Consider the following 7,478-nt stretch of genomic DNA (forward strand, 5'->3'; position numbering starts at 1 on the left):
CCGGTTTTCCCCCCCCCCAGGCCCCCCCCCCCCCTCTGTGTCCTAGCAACCAGTAAGGCTGTGCAGCCCACACATTGGTTGCTAGGGGGCTAGAGGCTGGGCCACAAAGTGTTATTGGTTGCTAGGACGCAGTTGGGCGCACCGTAGCAACCCAACCAATGCTTCTGTGAGGCTGCATCCTAGTAACCAATGATGCTGTGCATTCTAAGAACCAGTTATGCTGTGCTTGTGGCATAGTATCATTGTATTTTAGGACACAGGTAGCCCTCTGTTAATTTTGCTTGCACGTTTGTTAAACCTGAATCCCCCCCCCCCCTTACCAGCCTTGCAGGTGTCCTTGTATTTAATGTTTCCAAAGTTTTTACCAAGTCTCCAGTGTATCTAGTTTACATTCACATAAATGACAGCCAACATGAATTAAATAGTATCTATCCGGTAGTTTAGTAAGTGTGCTCTGTCATTCTAACTTTTAACTATTCAGAAGTTCTGAAACTGCAGCAAATCAGGAAAGGTCCAGTGGTGTCAGTGCTTCGGTCCACAGGACTGCAGGAGTTGTGTCAAAATTTGAGACATTAACACAATGACTAGGGTGAACCTATTATGGTCTAAAAATAGCATAACTTACAATATTGCTGAAGTACATGAAATTGGTCATGCTTGCAAGTACCACATTAACTGACAAGCCCCTTTGTGATAGCATAGTGCAGGTGGCACTCTCTCAGGTGCTCAGAACCAAGTGCTTTCAGGTTCATACTTCCCAAGGAAGATCAGCAAACAGACATTTGCTGATATTCTGCTACTCTACCACCTTACATCCGCCTGGGTATAGTGCCTGGATAAGGGTGTTGATTTTGTTATTTGTGGTCAAACACAATGCAACTAATTCATTTCTAGGTTTACATTAAGCAAGGAGCTCTGCAATAAATTATAATTTGTCTGTGTCTGGTATAAGTTTGAACAAACTTGTTATAAGAGGAATTCCCAGCTATCGAAAATGTCACTTATGTCATGCTTCAGTTACTGGTAGTGATGATGTTGTGAACAAGCTGTATCATTGAATCAATGCGTATTTCAGTACCGCACTACAGCAGTACTGAAAGGCAATACATCACCTTTATGGTGACAGTCATGCTGAATATTTTTCTGGCTCCACAGCAGGAACTGTTTTTATTTACATACAGCAATAGATCTAAAGCTGCTTTAAAGTTACTTGAAGGAGAAGTACATTTTTTTCCCTGTTCTCCTACTTTAGGTAAAAAGCAGAAAGGAATTGTAGTAATTTTTGCTATAAAATTATTTTGCATGTATAATAATTAACTATTACTGCTATTAATATTATTATATACAGCAAACTGGGCAATTTCCAATGATTCCTATATTTCTAAGGGGCTCAATGCCATGACTTCTAAACTTACTATAACTTGTAAGCATTTGGGCATTTATAGTGTATGTTGGTCTTTGAAATCCATTCACTGCCCCCCATTCACTTGACTCTTCTGACATTGTGTGCTGTCATTTTATTTCATTAGAAAAGTGGATTATAATGTGGAACATTACACTGTAATGTTGCCTATTGTAATCTATCTCTCTGATTAAATGATTACATACAGGGCCGCTGTTCTATCAAAGTTTGTGACTACGCTAGAATGTGTGACCGGTGACGTGGTCACACATTTTAATGGAATCCCGCCCAGTTTTTCAGCGGTGGAATGTGTCAAGCATTCCAACGCTTTCTCAGCTATTCCAGGGCAGATCGGCATTGCAAATCGCATGTGCAGGAGAACTGATGTGGAAGAGCTGATCGGTCCTGAAATGTCACTTCTATCTGACTTTGTGAGTGGGGTGGAATGTGAGATCGCAGTCACAAAGTCGGATAGAAGTGACATTTCAGGACCGATCAGGTGTTCCAGGGCAGATCGGTTCTCCTGTACATGCGATTTGCAATGCCGATCTGCCCTGTAACAGCTGAGAAAGCGTTTGAATGCTCCACCTATTGGCGGTCCAGATGTTGGATCGGCTGAGTCAAAGTCCTTCTGAAATCAGCTGTACAAGACTGAAGTGAGTAGCTGAACAGCATTGCGCTCACTTCACTTCGGTTGGGTTATTCACTCGGCTGCCCTCGGCAGCTTTGTGAATAACCCCCTAAATTACTTTTGAGACCATGTTTCATGTTACCCCCATATTTAGTGTGTAACATAAAACATGGTCACATAACCAGCCCCACCCCAAGCCACCCCCTCACTGGAGTGAATTGCGGGGTTCTTATGCCTGCAGCATCCAGGCATCTTTTCAGTTCAGTGCGGCTGTGCGTGGTTCCAGAAACACAGCCGTATTTGACAGGATCTGTGTATCAGGGATGTATGACACGTCCCTGATAGAATTATGGAGGAAAAAGCTGTCAGCTTCATGTCTGAAGCTGACAGCTTTTTCTCCATTCAGATCGGCATTTAATAGTTTACACAGCAGGGAAATTCTCTCCGATGTGTAACCCTTTCACGGAGCCTCAGCGGTGAGGAGCAAGTGCCTCACCCCGAGCAAGAGGTACCGCACTTCACTGCTGTGTATGGAGAGATTACAACTCATGTCTGCCACCTGTCTGCAATGGAGTACAAGTCCAGTGACATCACTGCACTTGTCCATTCATACTTCCTCCCGTTCCTTAGCTAAAGGCCCAAATCTGCAGGAGCCAGAGCACTGTACCTGTGATTCACTGAGCACAGTTGCAATGCTTTACATCAGAGGTGGGGAACCTCCAGCTCTTCAGCTGTGGTGAAACTAAAAATCCCAAGAGGCATTGTAAGGTTCTCCCAGCCACAGGCAAATAATAAATGCCAAAATCAGCCCATCATTACTCTCATAATATTTCATCTTTTACAAAAAAAAAAAGACAACAAATAGAAGTAAGATACAAAAATTGCACAGCACATAAATAACAATCAAACAACAGCTACAAAAAGAAAAAAAACCACAAATACAAAAAGCACAATTTGAAATAAAAGGAAAATTATCTCACACCAAAAATTGTGATAGTTGTTATTAGGTAATTGTACTTATGTTGCATTTTTATGTTTGTTTTACAGAGGCATATTATAAGCAGTAAAAATGACATTTGCCAAATATTCCCTGCAGGTGAATCTTTCTGGTGCATATGTTTTAAATTACAGGTAACGATTAACCACCTGTGAAAGTTTGGTGAATGTCACGTTTACTGGTTTATAAATATGCTACCTAAATTCTAGCTTTTGCCTATTAATCATGTAGCAGACAAAATTACAGCGGGTCCCAGTGGAGCAGCAACTGGTTTAATGAAGCTGAAATCTATATAAATACATAAAGCAGCTGTAATGAGCACAGTCACATTTATTGTACAAAAATACATTCATGGTCATCCCAATGGTAATCGGGGTTGGGCAAACAAATTGCATTTAAAGAAATGTTTTCACCGTTTTCCTGTCACACAATTTTCTGACAGGGAGAAAGAAAATGCATTGCCGTAGGCAAAGGAAAAGTTTGCTACAGTAACAAAGTAAGAAACTTTCACTGTGATAACCGTGATTGACTAATTATGGTGATCAGTCTGGCCTAAAGCTAAGCACTCTCGCAGAGCACAGAGAGTGATTGCAAACAGGGAAAGTTTGTTAGCGTTCCCAAATACAAAATAATTATAGGTTGAAGTCGATGGACATGTGTCTTTTTTCAACCTAACTAACTATGTAATTACCATAGTTTTATCATAATTACCAATGCTCTATGTGTCCTCCACAAATGACAATTAACTTTCAAGACACACTGATTGTTGATCTGCGTCCAGTAGCTTCAAGTGGCTCACAGTTTGTTAGTCCAGAAAAGCTAATTTAACATGCAGGTTCCAGAATATTTGATATTTTGGGGAATAACCTCAAATGTGTAATAACTTACCGGGTCACGGACCGCTGGCGATTCCCGACGGCGTATTGTGCAGGCACGCCTCAGAGCCCCAGGCAGAGTCAGGAGTTTGCACTGCGCACGCGTGCCACGGGTCTCCATTCTCTCCCAGCTGACAGGCGATTACCGCACTGCGCATGCTCGAGTGTCAGGGGGCGGAGTCTCGTGGCGCGCATGCCCAGTGCGGTAATCGCCTGTCAGCTGGGAGAGAATGGAGACCTGAGGCGCGTGTGCGCAGTGCGAACCCCTGACTCTGCCTGGGGCTCTGAGGTGCATCTGCGCAGTACGCCGTCGGAATCGCCGGCGGTCCGTGACCCGGTAAGTCTATTACAGTATCCCCCTATCAAGGGAACCCTTCCAGGGGTTCCAGGAGGAGAAGGCCCATCAGGGCGCCTCCGGTGAAAAAGCAACACTTTCCGGGGAGCGTGAACATCCCGAGCGTCTTACCAGGAATCCTCCTGAGGACCGCAAGATTTCCACCGAATGAGGTATTGCCACCGATTCCGGAACTTGCGTGAATCGAGGATCTTTGCCACTTCGTATTCCATCTCACCATCCACCATAACTGGCGGTGGCACCCGACCCTCAAAAGGATTCTTACGGAAGGGTTTGAGAAGAGACACATGAAAAGTCGGGTGGATCTTCAATGCAGCTTTACTGCATTGTCATTAATGATTCTTACAATCTCGTAGGGTCCAATAAACAATTTACTGAATTTTCTTGAAGGGATCTTCAACCTCAGGTTGCGGGTAGAAAGCCACATGTAATCCCCAATCCCATATCGAGGGGGTCGCCGGTGGCAGAGGTCATAATACTTCTTCTGTCTCTCCTTAGCTGCAACAACATTCCTTTTCAATAGCACTAAATTCTGTTGCAGATTCTCAATAAAAGAGTCGGAGGACGGGTTGTTGGAGGGGATGACATTGGCCAGAAGAGGAGCTGGATGGAAACCATAGTTAGCCTGGAATGGGGTGAGTTTAGTGGAAGAGCTAGTAGAGTTATTATAAGAGAACTCCGCAAAAGCTAATAGGTCCAGCCAATCATCCTGGAGGTAGGTGCAATAACAGCGGAGGAATTGCTCCAAGCATTGGTTGGTACGTTCCGTTTGGCCATTCGTCTGCGTGTGGTAGGCACTTGAAAGTCTATAGTCAATGAGCAATTTGCGGCAGAGAGCTTTCCAGAATCTGGACACAAACTGCGCCCCGCGGTCTGTTATAATCCTGGAAGGCACACCATGTAGTTTAAAAACTGTTGCAAGTAAGGCGACTGCCGTTTCCCTGGCGCTCGGCAACCTAGGTAGGGGAATTAAGTGCGCCATCTTCGTCAAGTGATCAACTGCTACGAGGATGATGGTGTGGCCATCCGATGGGGGAAGGTCCACGATGAAATCCAGGGAGACAACCTCCCAAGGGTAATTGGGTACGGGGAGGTTTGCCAACAACCCACAGGGAGGACGCTTCTCCGGTTTGCAGGAGGCACAGATCTCACAAGTAGATACATATCCAGAAATTACGTCTCACATCTTCGGCCACCAAAAATACAGTTTCACCAGGTCCAGTGTCCTGGTGATGCCAGGGTGATCCGCGGTAGGGGAGTCATGCATCAACCGAAGGATTGGAACGTACATGGCGGCCAGAATGTACACTCTCAAACCCCAATATAGAAACCCCTCCTCGTCTTGCACCAGTCCCGGAGGGTGAGCTGAAACCGCCAGCAGTTCTTTCTTAAGTTGGTCTTTCAAATCAATAGTGGTGGCCACTATTCTTTCAGGCGGTATAATGGTAGTGGGCACCGGACTTACTCGGGCGATCTCTCCAATCCTAGAGAGTGAGTCGGCTTTACCGTTTCGTGCACTGGGCCTGTAAGTAATTAGATAGTCGAAGCGGTCAAAGAAAAAACTCCAACGAACCTGTCTGGAAGACAAGGTTTTAGTTGTCTTCAGATATTGGAGGTTTCGATGATCAGAGAATATAATGATGGGGTGCTTTGTACCCTCCAGAAGGTGTCTCCAGTTTTCTAGCGAGCTCTTGATGGCCAACAATTCCTTTTCCCCTATGGGGTAATTTCGTTCGGCAGCGGTGAGTGATCTTGAGTGGAATGCTACGTGGTGCAGCGGAGAGGATAGCGTCTCTCTTTGGGATAGCACAGCCTCGATAGCCAGCTCTGAAGCTCCACCTCGAGAACATACTGGAACGCGAGATTAGGTAATTTTAGGATTGGAGCAGAGGTGAACCGGCGTTTCAGATCCTCGAAAGCGTTTCGAGTTTCAGCAGTCCAATTGAACTTCTTTTTATTACTGGTGAGTTTGGAGAGGGGCTTCACAGTGGCTGAAAAGTTTTTGATGAACTTTCTATAGAAATTTGCGAATCCGAGGAAGCGTTGGAAGGCTTTTCGAGAGTGGGGCACCAGCCAGTTTAAGATACACTTAACTTTTGTGTCGTCCATCCGTATACCTTCAGGGGAGATAATATATCTCAAGAATGGTACGGTGGTCTGCTCAAAGGAGCATTTCTCCAGTTTGGCATAGAGACGGTGTGCTTGCAGCCTGGATAGAACCCATCTCACGTGTTTCTGGTGTTCTTGGAGATTGTCTGAATAGATGAGGATGTCGTCAAGGTATATAACAACGCAGATGTCTAACAAATCTCTGAAAATGTCGTTGATAAAACACTGGAATGTGGCAGGGGTGTTGCTCGTAATGGGTCCTGAAAGCAGTTTTCCATTCATCCCCTGCTCTCATGAATATTAAGTTGTAGGCCCCTTCAAATCCAGTTTTGTGTATAGCTTGGCAGTCTGAAGGCGTTCGATGAGCTCAGGGATGAGTGGGAGCAGGTAGCGGTTCTTTATGGTGATAGCATTTAATGCTCTGTAGTCTATTATGGGACGAAGAACATCCCAGCTGCACTCTGCTTCCAGCCCAGTCTAAGGTGGCCTGGTGTAATCGTAGCCATGGTAGACCCAGAATGATCGGGAATATAGGGGAAGGAATGACATAAAATGCTATGCATTCCCTGTGGTTGTCTGTGGTGGTGACCAGTAAAGGTTGTGTTTGTAGGGCGATTGGACCTGAGGTCAAAGAGGTTCCATCGATAAACCCAACGGATATAGGTTTATATTTTCGGCAGGTGGGGATGTTGTTCTGGTGCACCAGCTGTGCATCAATGAAGTTTCCGCATGCACCAGAGTCCACCATTGCTTAAATTTGCAGCCTTCTTTGTTCCCACTGTAGGGTCAATGAGATGTAAAGATAATTTGTAGAGACATGGTGAGGGGAGAGAATTTTTAGAATTGGGAAGACTCTTACCTGCATTCTTACTCCTGACGGAGGGGCATTCGTCCACCAGGTGGTCTGCACCGGTACAGTACAGGCAAAGGTTCTGATTTTTTTCGTCTTGAGAGAGAGGTCCCCTGATGGTGCCAACCTCCATAGGTTCAGGGGTAGGTGATGTGGTGGTCCTCCGTGGCATCCAGGGTATACCTGTGAGTCTTTCAGATCGTCTTTCTCTCAGACGTCGGTCAATTGATATAGAGAGTTGCATCAGGGCATCTACGGC

The sequence above is a fragment of the Nanorana parkeri genome, unplaced genomic scaffold, assembly GCF_000935625.1.
Source record: "Nanorana parkeri isolate BGI_ZX_2015 unplaced genomic scaffold, ASM93562v1 scaffold1571, whole genome shotgun sequence".
Taxonomy (NCBI): domain Eukaryota; kingdom Metazoa; phylum Chordata; class Amphibia; order Anura; family Dicroglossidae; genus Nanorana; species Nanorana parkeri.